Source organism: Notamacropus eugenii, chromosome 2 (genome assembly GCF_028372415.1).
Source record: "Notamacropus eugenii isolate mMacEug1 chromosome 2, mMacEug1.pri_v2, whole genome shotgun sequence".
NCBI classification, from domain to species: Eukaryota; Metazoa; Chordata; class Mammalia; order Diprotodontia; family Macropodidae; genus Notamacropus; species Notamacropus eugenii.
In genome coordinates this window covers 394,143,905-394,164,060 of record NC_092873.1, presented here as the reverse complement: position 1 = coordinate 394,164,060, position 20,156 = coordinate 394,143,905, and positions in this window count along the sequence as shown.

Here is a 20,156-nt window from a genome sequence, read left to right as displayed (position 1 = left end):
CCAGTTCAGCACATCAGTAACTGTTGCCATTCTTACTGGAGTAGGGACAGACCTTCTCTGCTCTGGGTATTTTCCAATGTCAAAAACTATTATTTTTTTACAAACTTTTTTAACAAATATTTTTCATAAAATTTTTACAAAACAATATTTATACCTTCCGAATGCCAATTTTCCCATCTTGATAAAAGGCAGATGGATTCCTTCCACTGAGATCTGTGCTGGGCAAAGCTTTTCAAGCATCTCATTCTATTGTAGAAGAATAATAATAGCTTTCTATACTCTTGTACTTTAGAGTTTGCAAAGCGCTTTGCATAAGCTCAGTTGAGGTTCACAGTAACCCTGTGAGACAGGTTTATCGGTGTCATTTGGTGGGTAGTGTCAGATCTTTGTGACCCCATCTGGGCTTTTCTTGGCAGAGATTCTGGAATGGTTTGCCATTTCCTTTTCCAGCTCATTTTACATATGAGAAAACTGAGGCAAAAAGGGTTAAGTGACTTGCCCAGGGTCACACAGCTAGCAAGTGTCTAAGGCCAGATGTGAACTCAGGAAATGAGTTTTCCTAACTCTAGGCCCAGTTCTCCATCCACTGTGACACCTAACTGCCCTCATGAGGTAGGCATAAAGGCATTATTATAACTGTTTTACAGATGAAGAAATTGAAGCTCAGAGAGGTTTGTGACTTATCTCTGGTCATACAGTAAGAGTCAGTAGCAGCATTGGAACCCAGGCTTAACTGATACCAAGCCTAGCACTCCGTTCACTACTCTGTGCTATCTTACTGTAGGTAGGCTGCAAAGTACTTTCATGTGCCCCTGTCCATGTTCAATGAACCTCTCATGCCATAATGTAGAGAAGAGATCTTGAAATTTGGAGATGGGCCTTGTCCTCCAGTGCCATAGTCATAACATGTTTTTGTTGTCCAGTCCTAGCAGGCAGGTTAATCTTGCTCCAGTATCTGAGAGTTTTGCCTCCAACAGTCTCATTCCCCTCATCTTACCTGTAGAAACCTTCTGAGTTGATTCCTTAGGAGGTCTAGAATGATCTGTTCAGGTGCTTGAACAGAAAAGGGGGGAGGGTATTCTCATAGATTTCATATTCTAGCATTGGCTCTCAAGATGGAGGACTTCAGGTCAAATCCCATCTCTGATGACAGGTAGAACCTTGGGAGAATCATAGCCTCACCAGAAAAATAATAATTTCTCAACTATAAAGTAGTAGTAGGAGGAGCAGTAGTAGGAGTAGAGGAAGTAGAAGTAGTAGTAGTAATAGTAGTAGTAGTAGTAGTAGTAGTAGTAGTAGTAGTAGTAATAGTAGTAGTAGAAGTAGTAGTAGTAATAGCAGTAGTAGTAGTAGTAATAGCAGCAGCAGCTAATAACTTATGTAATACCTTGATGCCTTGCAAAACACTTTACATACATTATCCAGCTGATCTTTGTAATAACCCTGGTGGGTAAATGTTATTATTACTGCTGTCTTATAGATGAGAAAACAGAGGCAAAGAGAGATTAAGTTATTGGCAATAGGACCCTTGCACAGGGTCACATAGCTACTAAGTGGCTGAGGCAGGATGTGAACTCAGGTCTTTCTGACCCTAAGTCCCCAGTGTACTCTAGCTACCTGTAAAATGAGGGGGTTGGACTAAATGGCCTCCACCCTCACCTTCCAGCTCTAGATCCCAGTGTGTCTCACCAGGTTATGTCAACCCCGACAGATGCAGCCATGGCAGCCCTAGAGTCTATCGATTCATGACCCCACCATGCTCCCAAATTTTCTCAAGGTATCTCTAGTGCTGAACAATAGACTATCCTGGAGAATTCCAAACAGGTTCTACTCTGTTTACAAAATCCACCCAACTTATTATGAAATTAAATGTTTCCTGGCCCAGAAAACACAATGGACAGTTACTTGCTCCCTTGGCAAGGGGACCATTCTGAAGACTTCCCACACTTGGCTCTGCTGCTTCCTCCATGCCTTGCCTTTGTATAGAGCCACCTTTCATTCTCTGAGTACACATTATATTTCTAATATCAAGTTTAGTTGGAATGTCAGCTCCTTTTGAGAGATTGCAAAAAATAAATCGTTTTTAAGCAACCAAACAACGCTTCTGGGGTTTCTAATGACACTTGTGAAATTTGAGGAACTTGAGGGTTGGGGTTCTCTCACTCCTACTTCCCTGAGGCCATAAAGAGCTTCAAGATGGCTATTGTTTTCTTCTGCTTAAGATTATTTTGACCACAGAACCCAGTTGTTTTGGAACAAATGGGGAGCTAGTTCCCAAAACCAGGTGTTCTACCTCAGAAATCCAGGATTTCTCTTTTGCTTCCCTTTATTCCATTGTCTTGGGCAAATCAGCTAAATGGCATTGTTACTTGGTCAGTCCATCTCTAATAACAAAGTTTGGGATTAATTTCTTACCAGCATCCCCCACCTGGTGCACCCCAGTGACAAAGAAGTAGGAGATCCTACATGAGGCCTCTTGTGAACATTCATTTTTAGTATGCAATCTACTTATAACCTTCTCTCATCAGGCATAAACAATATTGTCAGATCAGTTTTTGGATTATGTTTGTCATGGACTCTTTTGGCAATCTGGAGAAACTAATAGATCACTTCTCAGAGTGTTTTCAAATATGGAAAATAAAATCAAAACCATTTCGAAAGAAGTCACCTCTACTGAAATGCAGTTGTAAAAATATTCTTGAAAAAAGTTCACAGACAACAGTTTAAGAACTCATGTAATTCTAAAGTACTGCTCTGAATGTCACTACACTGATAAAAGATTTTTGGTGGCTCACCATTGCTTATTTAACTAAGCCCAATCCCACAGCCTGGAAATCACAGGTCTCCACTATTTGACCCCATACTGGCGTTCCAACTTTATCTCCTGAATCCTCCCCAACATGGACATAGCATGTGTTTTACCCAAACTGTTAACAAAATACATGCTGTACTTTCCAAGTATCTTTACTCAGTCCCTTTTACCCTTTCACTGTTCCTTGTTTCCTTCCTTCCTTCTTTCCTTCCTTCCTCCATTATTTCCTAAAAAACTTCCTATCAACAAAAAACTTATTGAAAACTACTATTTTTGGATGTGTTCTATCCCTTTTCTGAAACTTCACAGGGATTTGTGCCTTTCTCATGATACTTAACACAAAATGTCTTATAGTTAATTTCCATGCTGATCTTACTTTCTCACCTAGATTTTAAACTCCTTGGGGGATTTTCTCTTACCTTTGTATTGTATTTCCTCAGAAACCTAGCATAATGCAAACAAAAAATACAACTCAGTACCCAATGGCTCTAGATGTCACATCATGCCCATCTCAGCTCAGGGTTACCAGTTTACAAAGCTATTTCCTTACATATGAGCTGTGAAGTGAATAGTTGACTATACTTGGAGGCCCCTTCAAAACCCAGAAAAATCTTGACTCTCTGCTGATTGAGACCCTGGTAGTCTCCGTAGACATTACAAGGAGACAGAATAGTCACATACTCTTCAAGGATGCACAGAACAATTCAACTCAGCTCAATTCAGTATGTCCTTATTAAGCATGTACCATGTTCCTGGTCCTGTGCTCAGAACTGGATGTGTAAAGCCAAGAGCTCCTACCCACAAGGAGTTTACACCTTACTCTCTATAGGCAAAAAGTACAAGAAGACCTGGGTTCAGATTGTGTCTCTGACACTAATTGTATGACCACAGATAAGTCATTTAACTTTTCTGTGTCTAGGCTTCCTCATATGTAAAAATGAGATGTTCTCAAAGGCCCCTTCTTGCTCTAAATCTATGATCCCATGACCCTATGACGCTTCCATCAGCAGTCTTGTTCAAAAAACATGCATATAAGCTTTCAGGGTCTAAGGAATAGACTTGAGTCTAGGACCTGTAAGTGGTAATGTTGGTGTTGGGACAATTTTTTTAATATTTATTTTGAATCATGGGGCTAACTGTTTTTATAGAGTTGTTGTTACATCATCAAAATGTCCAATTAAATATTCTATGAGGATAAATACATGATATTTTAAGCTTCTTGAAAGAAGACAAAGAGTAACAGACAGGGGCTAGGAGAGACCTGGGTTTGAATTCCATTTCTGTCACTGACCTAATTATGTGGCTACTGACAAGTCCTTGAACTTTTAAGGCTCAGTTTCCTCATCTGTAAAATACTGCTAATAATAGTTTTATCTCAAAGTGTTGCTTTGGAGAGCAAATGAGGTGATGTCAAGTCAGTCTATATGCCCCTAGATGGCATGGTAGATAGAGCGCCAAGTCTGGAGGTAGGAAGACTCCTATTCCTGAATTCAAATCAGAACTCAGTCAGTTACTAGCTGTGTGACCCTATGCAAATCACTTAGCCCTGTCTGCCTCAGTTTCCTCATTTGTAAAATGAGAAAGAATGGCAAACCACTTCAGTGCCTCTGCCAAGAAAACCCCAAATGGGGTCACAAAGAGTCAAACACAACTGAAATGACTGAACAAAATACACAAGTTATCACCAGGAAAAAAACAATACAGCTTATTCACACCTACCACACTTCTTTCCACTGTTCTGATTTCATTGTAATCTTATACTTCTGAGATCACGGTGTCTGATTCAATCTACCTTTGGGACCATCTTTCTTTTTCTCTTTAAATGCTGAAATGTTTTTCCCATAAATTCTATAGGTTTATATAGTAGGCCAATGCTTGTAATATTAGATGGCTTTGGGAAGATCTCATGCCACTTCTTAGCATGTTACCATATTTTCCTGCCTCAATCAATAAATTAATAAACTTTATTAAATGCTTAGCATAAGCCAGGCACAGTATCAAACACTGAGGGTATGAAGACAGAAATCTAAGCCTCCCCTTCCCTCAAAGGGCTTACATTCTCACATGGAAGCAATACATAAAGACCCGTGCAAAACTTCCATTTTTTTTTTTTACATAACTTGAACCCTTTAAGAATAATGTCAACAAAAACAAAAACTAGAGTAATGATTTCCAGGCTCGGCTAGGTCCTTCTGCCCGACTCTTTACCCTCCAGGGTTATTTGAGGTTGCCATTCTGGAATGGCTCCCCTAGAAATAGAGGAAGCCGCTGTTTTCCATTTGGCTCCGGGCTATGCTCCTGGGTTAATAGAACAATCCTCTGTCTGCTAGCCTCCTAATCTCTAGAGGTCCCGAATACAATACAGCCAGCAAAGTATTTGCGTTCCTTCCTGGGAGTCCTTCTTTAACCAAACAAGGTTAGGATTTATTCTCCTCTCCCAACAACATCTGGCTCATTTCATGAAGCACTTGTTTTGGGTCTTTCATATAAAATCATAATGGTTTCAATTTTAATTCCTCCTGGGGTGGAGGTGGGGGGTGGAAAGGGGAGGAGAGTAGGGAGTAAGGCTGAAGATACGTCCTATCCAGCCTAGAGTTGAAAGGACTCCTCACTTACCTCTAAAGATTTAGGTGAAAAGCGAAAGTGCCTCCCTCAGCTAGGGGTTTTGTTCCTTGACACAAGCTTCAGTTGGGCACCCAGCTGAGTGGTGAGATTTCAGCGTATTCATTGCCTTGCCTTTGTCTCACAGCTCAGAAAAATTGCTTGCTGTTGTGTGCGTGCATGTGTGATTGTGTGTATGTGTGTTTTAAATAAATCTGCTAGCTCTGTATTTTTCAAATTCCACTTGTTGATATGAAAGTAAAGCCAAGGCAAGCCAGGAAAACAAAGAATGCTCACAGAAGGCCAAGCAGATTATTTCTAAGGCCCATCGCTTCAGGGCTGCAGATGTGCTGAGACCACAATTAGTATGGGATGTGGTGTGCTAGTGGGGAGCGGTGGGAGAGTGCCTTCAGAACTTATTTGAAAACTTCTCTTTGCCTCGGGGTTTAAAATACAACACATGCCCACACTTCCTGTTCTTTAGAGAGGGTATGCACAGAATGTAAGTGACTCACCAGCGGTGGTTTTTAAAATGTGTCTGTCATAAGGAGGTAGCATCAAAAGCTCGTCGTGTTTTAGATGTTATTTTTTCCAGTCTCAGCTATGCAGTGCTATAAAAGCCGAATTCTTCAAACTCAGTGTTTGTTTTGAGTGCAGAAAGTGAAGGACAAATTAATTGTGCAGCGGCAGCAGCAAGTAAAAACAGAATGCTTAAGGGGGAAAAAATTAAAAAAAAAACCCATGTAAACAGTGAGGAGATTGAGTTTCAAAGCCCTTAGTTTTGTTTTTTTTTTTTAAGTTTAATTATATTTCAACTAAAGCTGAACTGTCAAAACATGGGAGGGTGAGCTGCCTCCTTTGAAAATGCATTAGCCCTCTTATATAAAAGCCAATAATTGATATCCAAGATGAAACTACAGTTTTGGAAAGAAAGAGAGAGAGAGAGAAAGAAAGAGAGAAAGGGAGAGAGATTGCTTCTTCTTGATGCCAAAATGGTACGTCCCTGTATAATACCTCAGATCTTCCCCTTGTGAGGAAGAAAATCGGAGAGAACAAAGAGAAAACACTAAACAGGGCTTGGTGAATGGAGGAGGGGGCTTAAAATATCAGACCTACTATATCCCAAAGACATCCCCAATAGGAAAAGGGTCTATTTGTACAAAACGATTTCTAGAAGCTCTTTTCATGGTGGCTAAGAACTGGAAATCAAAGGAATGCCCATCAATTGGGGAATAGCTGAACAAGCTGCAGTATGTGATTGTAATGGAATATTATTATGCTACAAGAAATGACAAGCAGGATATTTCAAAAAAACGAGGAAAGACTTACGTGAACTCATGTATGGTAAAGTGAACAGGACCAGGAGAGTGTTGTACACAGTACCAGCAACAGTGTTTGATGAAGAATTGTGAATGACTTAGCTATTTTCTGCAATACAATGATCCAAAACAATCCCAAACGATTAATGATGAAGCATACTATCTACATACAGAGAAAGAACCGATATTGACTGAAAACAGACTGAAGCATGCTAGTTTTCACTTTTTTCCCTTTTATTCGTGTCTTTTTGTACAAATGACTAATATGAAAATGTTTTACATAATTGCATGTGTGTAATCTATATCTGATGGCTTACCATCTCAGGGAGTGGGAAGGAGAGGGAGTGAGGGATAGACTTTGGAACTCAAAACTATAAATAATAAAATGTTTTAAAAGTTGAAAAAAAATTAGAAGGGCTGGTTTCAGAAACATGTCAGCCCTGGGCTTGTAAATTACAATTTACATAAGTAGGTGAAATCCTCCCCTCTAAACAGGACCAACATAAACAGGCAGAAAAAGGGCTCCCAGTGGGAGACCTTGGATCCTGGGGGGCAAAGTTACTTAGCTGAGGGGATAAAGATTCGAGATGCTTAACTGACTGTTGCAAACAAGACAGACAGACAGACAGATAGATGAATAGAAAGGCAGAGAGACAGATCAATCAACATGTAGATAGAGAGATAGATGAATAGATAGATGAATAGAAAGGCAGATAGATGGATAGATAAATCAACATGTAGATAGAGATACATAGATGAACAGATAGATAAATAGATAGATAGATAGATAGATAGATAGATAGATAGATAGATAGATAGACAGACAGATAGACTTACTACTAGCCAGTAGTAAGTAGCACAGTGCAAATTCAAGAAACACAAGCAAAATTGTGCCTGCCCTCAAGGAACTTACATCCTTATGGGGAAAGACAACACTCAAAGTGATATTGGAAAGAGGGGAAATGGTCCTCCACTCAGGGACTTGACAAAGAAAGATACACTAGGAAGTATCAAGAAGACCTGGGTACTTACATGATAAGAGGAAAGTTCCCCTATCAGAGTTGGGATTCAGGGAGGGAGCCCAAATTTTGGGAGGGGTGGAGATAGTTGGAGAGTTAGGGGTGGTGAGATGACCTTTTTATGCCCTTTGGCCTTTTGCAGGAATTTGTTATTATACCCTGAACTCAACCCATAACTTGGTACTGTCTTTTGTAGTTTATAGTATGCTGAACTACTTCTGTTAGGCAAATCATTTCACCTCTCTCTGCCTCAGTTTTCTCTTCTGCAAAATGAAGAGTTTTGACTAGATGACTTCTCAGGCTCCTTTCAACTCTAAATCTATAATCCCATAAACTCTTCTGGCATCAGTCTTGAGTATTTATTTGGTCCTTTCCTCAAAAAAGGGAACTTTTTTGCCAGAAGACTTCTCAGTTCATATCATCTTCTGTCTTCAAAGGGGGTTCCAAGATCTGGTTCTGTGGCATCCCAAGGGGGGTTCTCATGATCTCAAGTGAGTGATACATAAAATTCTCCAAGCATTTTCAAAATGAAATTAATTACACACCACAAATCTCTATGAAAATGTTATATGTGTGCATAAGTATGCATACATATGTGTGTGCATGTCCTACCTCTGACATATATTATCTGGAGTTGTTTTCATTCCTCCAGATTTTTTGGTATTCATCTTATTAATTATGTTATTGACAGCTGACTGTTTTATAACCTTATCCTTTATCATTTTAGTGAAAGAGTTTCTCTCCCTCTCCTCCCTACCTCTTTTTTCTCCCTTCCTTCCTTCCTTCCTTCCTTCCTTCCTTCCTTCCTTCCTTCCTTCCTTCCTTCCTTCCTTCCTTCCTTCCTTCCTTCCTTCCTTCTTCTCCCTCTCTCTCCATCTCCCTTCCCCCTCCCCACCTCAAGCTTACCCCCAGATTATATTTCTTCATTTTTCTGGAGACACCTCTTTTTTGGTTTATGGCCTAGGACTTGCTTAATCTTTACTGACTCTGAAAAAATGTTTTCCAAAAAAGTCAAGATAGTTGAACAACATGCCATCGAACTTAGGATACCACTGAGAATGAGATATGCATAGGAGCAGCCTCTGGGGCCAAGCCAAGACCTGTTGAAATGGTCTTGGAAGGAAAAACAGTCTCACCATAGGGCCTCTTGAAGAATTCCTAGAGCACTTGCTTGACCTTGGGTGGCCAGAATTATGCATGTGGCACCCACCACAACCAACTCTGACTTCCTTGTGTTACCTCTTTGTCACAATAATGGCTTTTTTTCTTTATTTTTCAATAAAATCAAGATTTATTTTAAATCATTATTTTGGGGTAGTCACAGAGGGTAAAGGAAACAGAAAAGAAATGACACCAGAAAACAGGAAAAGGGCTGTTCTAATTAAAAGCAGCTTGCTTTTAACTCCATATGCATCGTTTTGAATCCAGCTGAGAAGGAAAGCTGCTCGGCTCCCTCATTGTCTCTGTGAGGCCTGGATATTCAGCACTCAGCTCTGAGTGGCTTATAAGCACTTAGTAACCGCACACAAATAAAAGCTTATTGTTGGTTAGGCACTGTCTGCCAACCGTGGTCATGCTCAGAGGCTGCCTTCTGCCTCCCCAAACTGATCGGCTACTTCTGGGAGGCTCAGTGCTCATCCTCACAGGAGGAGCAGGATATGGAGGCCTGTTTAGGGGCTGCACATATTTCTTTCAATGTAGAAAGAAATGCCACCCTCAAAGGTACCCAAGAATTGCTTGCAGGGGCAGCTGTTCACATTAAGCTCCTGGTGGTAGAGATAGAGACAAAGATGTATAGATCTAATGGTAATTTGCTATCAATATAATGATAATAGTTATTTATTATAACATTACATTATATATAAGCTAAAATTATCCTATAACATATAGTATATAATGTAATAATATTTTGTAATAGCTATAATACTGTACTTTATATATGTTATCTCATTTGATCCTCACATCTCCGTGAAGTTCTAATTATCCCCATTTTATAGATAGAGAAAATGAGGCAAACAGAGGTTAAGGGATTTGCCCAAGGTCACATGATTAGTGAGTTTCTGTGGCAGGACTGAAATCTTCAGGTCTTCCTCACTAAAAGTCCTATGCTCTACCCATCTGCCTAGGCTGAGACTATGATTTAACTGCTGTAGGGAACTTCCAGTGAGAAAACTCCCTCTATCAATTCAGATTAGCAAAAATTGATAGTTCGAAATTTATAGTCTTAGAAAGTTGGGAGAGGGGGCTGCAAGGTCTATTTACTATTTGACTGAAACAACTATCGCCTCATTGATTACCAGTGTTCATTTGACTGCTCTGGCTGGCTAGGCTTGTTTCCTCATCGTTCCATGTGTGTCCATTAAAGATGTCCTCTTAGTCAAAAAGGATAGCCTTCTGTGATAGAAGCACATTCATACTGTTTCTCCATGAAGGGTGTATGGGCAAATCAGCTTCCCTGCTAGAACAAGTTTCCAAAGTTCACTTATACAACACTGTGGTAGTTAAGCTTTTAAGACTTCAAACATGGCCAAATGAGGTACTTCTGGCACTGGTACTTCTAACTTTCTAAAAGAACTTTTGGAAAAAGAAAAAAATAAAGTTGACTTGGCTCATCCACCAAGAGGTTGAGAAGCTTTTTTAAGGTCACAGAGTCAGTATGTATCAGTGCCAGAATACTTCAACTCAGGTCTTTCTGAATCTCATGCCAACTCTTTTGCTTATGTGCTGTTGTCTGTCTATCTACCTATCATCATCATCCTCATCCTCATCTGCTTGTTTATCATCTCTCTCTATGTGACATCTCATCTACAAACATATATACATATGTGTGCATAGACAGACAGATAGATAGATAAATAGGTATTGCTTTCAGTGCTAGTAGTATTATTTTTGTTAAAGAGTGAGAATACGTAGGTGGTAAGTATGGTTCCACATTCACACAACTAAAATGACAATTCAAAATACTTCCAGTTCTGTTCTCCAAACCAAAGGTTCTTAGGACCACAGCCAAATCATATGGAAGCAAAGGTCTGATTTGCTCTGGAGTCATATAAACAGAATCATTGACTTGGCTGTCCTTTATATCAACTTACCATATCTGTGATTCCTCGGACCCAAATTCCTTTTCCTGGCCAACGCTCTCCTTACATTTGTTGTTGTCACCTACTAGAATATAAGATCGTTGAAGGTGTGGACTGTCTCATTTTTGTATTTGTATCCCTCGGACTTAGAACCACAGCTGACACATAAGTGCTTAACAAGTTTTTTCTTTTCTCAGTTTGGTACTTTCTAATTTAGCCATGGTTCCTGGTCTCTTGGTTAAATCAGCTAGAGAAAGATAAGCTATAGAAAGCGTCTTCTTGACTAATGGCCAGACATAGACCCCCTTTTTCTTAGCAAAGAAGATGGTAGACTATAGGTACCAAAGGAGACCTCTACTGTCAGTCATATCTAACTGATAATAATAATAAGTAGCATTTTGTATAATGCTTTAAGATTTACAAAGTTCTTTATGTGTAATATCTCCTCACAGGATCCCTGTGAAATAGATGCCATTATAATCCCCATTTTACAGATGAAGAAATGAAGCCAGGAATGACTAAGTGATTTGCACAGGATCTCACACCTCATAATTGTCTGAGGCAGGAGCTGAACTTGGGTCTTCCTGACTCCAAGGCCCGTGCTCCACCTACTACACTAAGTAGCTGCCTCCTAAATGCATTTCTTTGTTATAAGAACAAAGTAGCTGGGGGTGGGGAGGAATATGAGAAATAAAGAAAAATATTTAAATCATCACTAAATTTTTTAAACATTTAAAATCCAATTTTTTAAATCCAAAAGTGAAGGAAAGAAATCACTCTTCAAATTTAGGATTATCTCTAAGTCCTTTGTTGTGCTCTAGGGTAGCAGCAGGGTTGGATGATCAGTTTTGCTCATTTAATGAGCAGAAAGTGATTTCAGGCAAAGACATGCAGAAATTTCCCACTCTGAGTTTGGGAAGCATACATATTATAACACTGATGTATACAAGACTCTTTGTCAGAATGGGACCAAGTGGGACATAAAGCAGATCATAAGAAGGAGCTGTTGACTCTATTTCCCAAATCCTGTGCTCAGTCACTTACATGAAAATATGGAAAGGAAAACAAACCTCATTTATTAGTAAACATTTTTGCCAAGGGCCAAGGTCAAGTTGATTACTTTACTTGTAATTCTCTACTAGTGTCTAGTATATAGTGGTCTAGAATATATGGGTGCTCAATTAATCAATCAACAAGCATTTATTAAGTGCCTACTATGTGCTGAACAGTGTGCTATGGCTGAGGATATAAACGTAAAAGTGAGATAGTCACTGCCTTCAAGAAGCTTACATTTTACTGGCAGAAACAGGCCTGCAGATAAGTAAATAAACAAATATGTGTGTATATTACAAACATATATATTACATAGATATAATGTGTGTATATATGCACACATAGCGATGCATATATACATACAGAGAGATATATAGACATATAGATAGATATCCACACACATACACATATATGTATATGTATGCGTGTATATATACATATATGTATATGTATGTGTGTGCATATATATGCATATATACACACACACTAAATAAGTACACAGCAAAGAAAGGCGAGCAGAAATGATAATTGGGGAAATCAGAAAAAAAGTCTCTTAAAGGAGGTGGCACTTGTCCTGAGCCTTGGTAAGAAATCTCTCCTCTTCCTAGTAAAGTCCAGTTGTGCTTAGATCAGGAGCATCATTGAACCTGATTATTCCCTGCTAGGGATCTTTACAGGTGCCTTAGGCTTGGAATCAGTTTCCTGAGAAGCACTCTTTAACTCCTGATAGCTTTTCCATGAAGGGAGCTGGGATTGAGGCATAATCTTTGCCTCCTCCAGTCACCTCATCTGTTTAGGCAAAACCCTATCATCCTAGACTGAACTCCTAGAGACTCTTAAATATTTTAACCTTTTCCCATAGGTGCCCCTTTCGAACTTGTTTCCCTTATCTCAGGACATGTGTGGTTGTGCATGAGCAGTAACCATCTCCCAATCAATTTTTTTAAAGAGGGAATGAAGTGGTCCTTGCCAGTACTAAAGTGGAGTTCAAAGCCTCGACTGCTATTACCAGTTCACTATTTTTCAGCAGACACACCTAAGCAGAGGTCCACCTAAATTGGTATCCTATTCCACAATATCCTTGTTATCTGTCTATTTGCATATTAATCTGTCCATTTATTACCTTAATAAAATCATTTATTACATTGTCCTCAAGGGGTGAATCCATATGGTAGACCTGGGTTCAAATTCCCCTCCTACACTAGCTGCTGTGATAAGGAAGTAGGGAGCTAGGGATTCCAAGAGGGAGAAACAAGAAGAGAGAGCACTCTGGACCTGCTGGTAGGAGAAGGAAAATGTCATATTTAGGAAACAGCAAGTAAGACAGTTTGGCTAGAGAGTAGAAAAAGTAGTTTGCTTGTGGTCAGTTTGCAAATCCTGGGAGTCAAGAAAGAATAGCCAGTATCAGTCTTTTTATTTTATTGTTCTACATCAGTGACTGAAATAAGTCCAGTGTTTTTGAGAGATGAGATAATTTGGGCAGATCATACGTGACCACAGAAGGAGAAGAACAGAGGGGAAATGAGTGAGGTTTTTTCTTTCATGTGGGGGTCCTGTGACTAATATTAATGTCCCCATTTTAATAACCCACCTGGCATAGCAAAATAATAAGCATTAATCATGTTAGTACCAGTGATAAAAGAGGAGAACAATGCAGGGTTCATCTGAAAAAATGCAGCAATTTGAGTAAAAGAACATTGGATTTGAAAGAAAATGTGTCTGGTGGGACGTCAGCCCTCTAAGTGAGGCTGGGAGTAGGGGGTTCAGCCTGTGAGTGTGGGGATCTGCATGTATGCCATGCATTTACTTTCTAAGAAGCTCAAAGTGTTTTTGAATGTGATTATCTCATCAGTTTTTGCCACATCTCAGTGGTTGGCCCCCACTAGGGTTTTATCCTCAGGATAAAAAGTTTCAAGTCTTAGGTAAGCCACTGAGTTCCTTCCAAATGTTTTTAGATAGGTCTATTTCTTCCATTACTAAGGACAAGTCAGGCAGTGGTCCAGGGTCAGAGGTGACAGGTTGGGGCAAGACCAGCACTAACCCAGAGAGTTGTAAGCATGACATTTCATCTCTGGTCTCCCTGTTTTTCCACTGGCTGATCCCTGTACCTGGAATGCTTTCCCGCATGTGCTTCATTTCCTGGAACTCAAGCTTCAGCCCAAGTACCAGTTGCTTCAAAAAGCCTTTGCTGATTTCTCCACTTAGTACCCTCTACATCTCCATGCCTTTGATGCATTTGCCTGTGAATATGTTGTGTTTTCCCAGTAGAACATAAACTACTTGGAGGCAAGGATTTTAAAATTTTTTAAATTTGTATCACCTATTCCTACTGTACCTGGCACCCTGAACAAGTTGAACTCCCATTACTTTTTAGAGAAGGTACTTATGCAGGATCAAATCTTCTCTGAGGTAGGTCTTAGCATGACTCTGAAGTCCCAATCCAAGCTGAACATCCCGTAGCCTCAGATTTGATGCCCGCCTGGGAATCTTTTGTATTGGACATGACCTGAGACTGGGGCAGATAACCCAGGACTGCTCTGTCTTGAAGAGAATCTATTCTAACTTCACTCAATAGAGTAAAGAATTTCCTCTTATAGTAATGGAGTGGCTCAGCTATTTTTAGGTCCTTCAGTGAGCTGAGCAAGGGAGGGCAGTAAGCATGGACCTCTTGGTCTAAGTAGTCTGTGGCAATAGCTCAATTTTTAATGCTAGAGAGGTGGGTAATGGACTTTATTCCTAGGATCTGAGCTGGCCATCACTACTGGGTTCTCTCCTCTGCCATGTCCACTCAACTGGCCAGCTAATTATTTAGGATTTTTTTTAAGCATCAATGGCATTTGGACAAGCTGTGGTTTCATGATTCTTAAAAAAACACCACCACATACACACATCCATTGGCATATAAAAATAATAAGATTTAACATTGAGTATTTTCCAAGAACTTTCAATATTAAATTGAGAGCTGACAAAATTACAAAGTAGGTGAAATTTGTCCTAAGGACACTTACTTTCCTTTTTTTGTACTCTTTTTCCTTATTCAACTACTCTTTCCCCTGTCAACATTACTTAGTTCATTTCTGATATCCTAGCTCCTAAATCTAAAAAAATGTTCTGAGAAAACTAATTTATACTAGGGGGTTGCTGATTTAATATATCTCTTCCCAGAGATTATATATGTTTCAGGAAGCCACCAATCAAAGGAGTCTCATTGTATTTAATACAAAGAAATTAAAATCTAAACCTAGAATTTAGGGCATAGGGATAGCTGGGAACATATTTTTAGGCCAAGGTCCTTCCTGGGACCTTTCTAATCTCAGTAGTTGGGTATTGTGGACTACTAACAAAAAATATGGCCTGCTTTTACTGTGTTATTTTAAAAGAACTGGACAAAGCCTGTCAGTGTGAGAGTGGCAAGGAATCAGACGACAGACCTCTATGGTACAGATACTGATTTTGACTCCAATCTTTCTCTGTGTTCCTGTGTCTCTGTATCTCTGTGTCTCTTTCTTTCTTTTCAATGCTACAGGAGGGTCAGAGATATTGAAGTCTTCCATGCTGGGAAGAGACTTCTTTACATGAGGTTTAGAGCAAGGCCATTTCCTCCCCTTAGAATCAAAGAATTTCAGAGCAATAAGAGATCCAAGAGATTGTCTAGTTCAGATGCCTAATTTTCCTGATAAGGAAAGAGAAAAAGAGAGAAGTGACTTGCTGGGGTCTCACAGGAAGAAAGTAGCAGTCAGGATTAGAACCCAGGCTTCCTAACCTCTGTTCTGGTCTTTTCACTATAACCTTCTATTTTTAGCAAATTTCTCACAAAGATGAAAAAGAAAAAAAATACAAAATACCATTGGCCTCCTATCACCTCCAAAGGCAGCGACAAAATCCTCCATTTGGTGTTCAAAGTTCTCCATAACCTAGCCCCTTCCTACCTTCCTATAACTTCCAACCCACCATGTACTCTTCAATCTAGTGGCATTAGCCTCCTAGCTTTTCCAAGAATGAGACCCTCCATCTCTAGGCTCTGGGCATTTTCTCTGGCTGTCCCTGACACCTGGAATGCTCTCTTTCCTCATCTCTGCCTACTGGCTTCCTGGCTTCTTTTAAGGATCGATTCAAATCCCATCTTCTACAGGAAGCCTTTCCCAACCTTTCTAAATTGTGCCTTCTCTCTTTTCTTTATTTCCTAATTACCCTGTACACAGCTTGTCCATATATGTTCGTTTGTTTGTTGACTTTCTCATTAGATGGTGAGCCCTTGACGGCAGGGACTGTCTTTTGCTTCTTTTTGTATCTCCAGGGTTTAGCACAGTGCCCGTCACATACAAAAGATTTAATAAATGTTTATTGACTATCTACGAGAGAAAAGAAGAGATTGCAAAAGCTGAACTAAATGTATACATAAATGTTTCCATTAGTTTTTGCCTTTCATAGAAAGAATTATAAAAATCATTGACCTTTCTCCTCTTTTGCTGTTTGTCATTTTTAGTTGCGTCTAATTCTCAGTGACCCCATTTAAACTTTTCTTGGCTAAGGTACTGGAGTGGCCTGCTATTTCCTTCTCATTTTACATATGAGGCAACTGAGGCAAACAGATTAAAGGACTTGCCCAGGGTTGCACAACTGGCAAGTGTCTGAGGCTGGATTTGAACTCAGGAAGATGAGTCTTCCTGACTCCAGGCTTAGCACTCTACCCACTGTGCCTCCTAGCTAGCCTCTTTCTCTTTTACTTAGCTTCTGTAAAGTTTCTTTTTTCAGTTCAATTCACTCATTTCAATATATATTTTAGCAAAGCACTGGGTTAGGTGCTAGAGATATAGACATCGATGTCCAATAGTCCATTTGCCTTCAAGAAAAATTTGGGAGGGAGCAGGGAGGGGAATATAACTTGTACCCAAGGGAGTAAATACAAGAGACAAGGCAAGGAGTAGGTCAATGATTTCGTTGATAGAAGGAATTTGGAGATGAAGAGTTTCCTTCTACTAACATGCATCAGCACCTTCTCTATAACTTATCTTCTTAGTCTTAGAGAATTTTTTAGCTTCCTGGCCATACAAAAACACACATGGGGCCAGTTTTGGCCTGTAGTTTGCTGACCTCTGCTTTAAACTAAATAGTATGAGGGAGAAGATTGTTTACATATATATACATACATAAACACATATGTATGTATACACACATATGTCACTATAGAGAATTACCTCAAAGAATGAAGGATAGAAGCCTAGATGCCTCCCTCCCCATTAACAGAAGATGAAATCCAGGAAAGAAGTCAGTAGCAAAATTCATGATTTTAATTGTCTTTACACAAATACCCAAATACACAAAATTTGGGCCATAAACAACAGCAACCAGAAGCCTATGAAAGGGAGTAAATTTGACCTCTTGGGAGAATGAAACCCATGAATGGGCTATGAAATTGCAAGGAAAACAAGATAGGGAAAAGGGAGGTGGGGTAGCATTGCCCATTAAGAAAATATACCCATGTGAGGAAATCCAGGAGCTAGAACAGGAAAGACTGACAGAAAGTATTTGAGGCAAGTTCAAAGAAAGGAGAAATAGAGGTTATTTTGTGTTTGGAGTATATTACAGACCACCTGGACTGAAAGAGGAAATGGATGAGGAGTCTGGGGAAACAAATCATAAGCCTGGTACTGAGGCATGATATAGCAGTAAATGGGGAAGTTCCATTTTTCAGACATCCGCTGGAGCTCTCTCTCTACCATAAGCAGAATGTGTAATAAGTCCATGACCTGCCTTAGTGCCAATATCATGTTTCAAAAGGTAGAGGAACTGACAAGAAGCAATTCTCTTGTGCATCTGATTCTCATTAAGAGAGAGGCACAGGTTTCTGGGGGTGGTAATGATGAGAATCTGGGATGAGAGGTTGTGGGGGCAGAGGAGGATCACTCCATCCTACAGTTTGTTGTGATACAGAAGGAGAGGAAATCTTGGCATAGTCTGGCACGCATCCTAGATTTTTGGAAAACAGATTTTAAAAGGTTCAGAGGAAAGACAGGGATGATCTTATGGACGAAAATGCTTCAAGAGAAGCCAGCTCAGGAGGGATAGGAGATGTTCATGGGTAAAATTCTGAAGACTCAAAGAGTAACAATTTTAATGAGGAGAAAGAAGATTTATTTCAAAAGACTGATGTAGATGCACAGGGAATGTACCCATCAACTTAGTTGTTGAAAAGAAATGTACAGAGAATGGGAGCAAGGCCAAGTAACAGAAAATGAATGTGACAGCATGGTGCAGTCCTGTAAGAATAGTGTTAGGAAATGCTAAATCTCAGAAGGAGTTTCGGTTGGTGAAGAAAGATAAAAACAACTAAAAGGTGTTTTCTAAAAAAAAGTGATAACGGGGTACAATGAGGATCAAAAATGAATAGAACCTTTGGGGTGGATGGATTGATGGTAACTGACAGAACAGATAAGGCAGAGCTTTATAAATTCTGATTAATTTTTGTTTTCTCTGCCAAGGAGAATGACCTTTATGCCAAGCAATAATGAAAAGATGACTAGCCAGAATCTGATACCCAAGATAAATAAGATGATAGTAATAGACAACCTGGCTGCCCTTACTGAATTCAAGTCACCTGGTCTAGAACAGCATCCTTGAGTCCTGAAAGAAATAACAGATATGAATGCTGAGCCACCATCAATGCCATTTGAAATATGATGGAAGTGGGAGAGATACCCTGTGACATAGAGGAAAAAATATGGCCTTGATTTTCAAAAAAAGGAAGAGAATAGAGCCTATGAATGAGATTTCAGTGAGCGTAACTCCTTGAAAAACTTTAGAAAAGTCACTAAAATGATGGTTGGTGAACATCTAGGAAGGGAAACAATATTTGAAGAACCATCATGGCTTCATCATAACAACAATAGCTTTCCTTTTTTTGGGAAGGATTTTGGAGATTCCTGGATTTTAGTAAAATAGCTTTCAGCGAGAAGACAGGTAGGTAGGATTCCATGGACTAAAATGCTTCAGGAGAATCAATGAACTGGTAGATAAGGGGAATAGTGTAGACCCAATTAACCTAGATTTTAGCAAAGTTTTTGATGAAGTATCTCATGCTGTTCTTGTGGAGAAGATGGAAAGATGTAGTGTAGATGGTAATTGAGATGGATTCAGAACTGGTTGACTGGTCCAACTCAGCGTGTTTGATAATTGTTCAGTGTCATTGTGGCAAGAGGTCCACAGTGGAGTAGGGATCTATGCTTGACTGAGCAGTGCTCAACATTATTGTAATTTACTTGTATAAAGACATACCCATCAAAATTTCAGATGACATGAATAACTAACCTAGATAATGACAGATTGGATCTGAAAGGATCTTGTCTGGATGGAGCTTTGTGCTGAATCTGGTATGATGTTATCTAATAGAGATAAGTTTAAAGTGTTACCTCAGAGGCAAAAAATACCCACCTTCACAAGTATAAGAGGGGGAAAGTATAATTGGGTAGCAATTTGTCTCAAAAAGAAGTTTAAGTGGACTGCTAACTCAATACAAGTCAGCAGTGTGATGTGGCAGCCAAAACAGGTACTGAAATCTTTGACGGCATTTAGAGGGGTATAGTTTCCAGGAACCAGGAGGTAGGAGTCCCACTGCCCTTATCAGACCTCATCTAATTCTAGTCCAATAGCCTCTTACTGAACAGAATGAAGTGAACCTTGTTCTTATCCAGAACCTTATCCAGGTGGGAATCAAAGTTTCCCTTGGAAAGGAGAATCTCTTCAAGTCATCCCATGAGCTGAATTTAGATAACCCCTATGGATCTGCATAACTTATACACACACCCTACATCCTACACATTTATTAGCTCAACCCTTTCCCCAGGGACAATTACACTAAGGACTAATTCTACTTTGGGCTCTAGTCTAGGGTATCCTCAAAAAGACAGAAAGAGGTGGGGGAAGGAGTACCCAAATCACAACCTGAGCCTATATATAAAGCAAGTAACTTCCTACAGAGAAAACAATGGCAAACACAAGAGAATTGTATTAACATAATGACTTAAGTAGGATTCAGTATCTTAACTTACTACTAGTCACAGTCATCTGACAAGCTAATGTAGGGCAATTTAGGTGGCACAGTGGATGGTGTGTGGAGCTTGCAGTCATAAAGAAATGAGTTCAAATCCTATCTCAGATACTTAATGTTTTTGAGACCCTGGATAATTCACTTTACTGCTATTTGCCTCATTTTCCTTCTCCATAAAATAGGAATACTAATAGCATCTCTTTCCTAGGGTTGTTGTGGAGATCA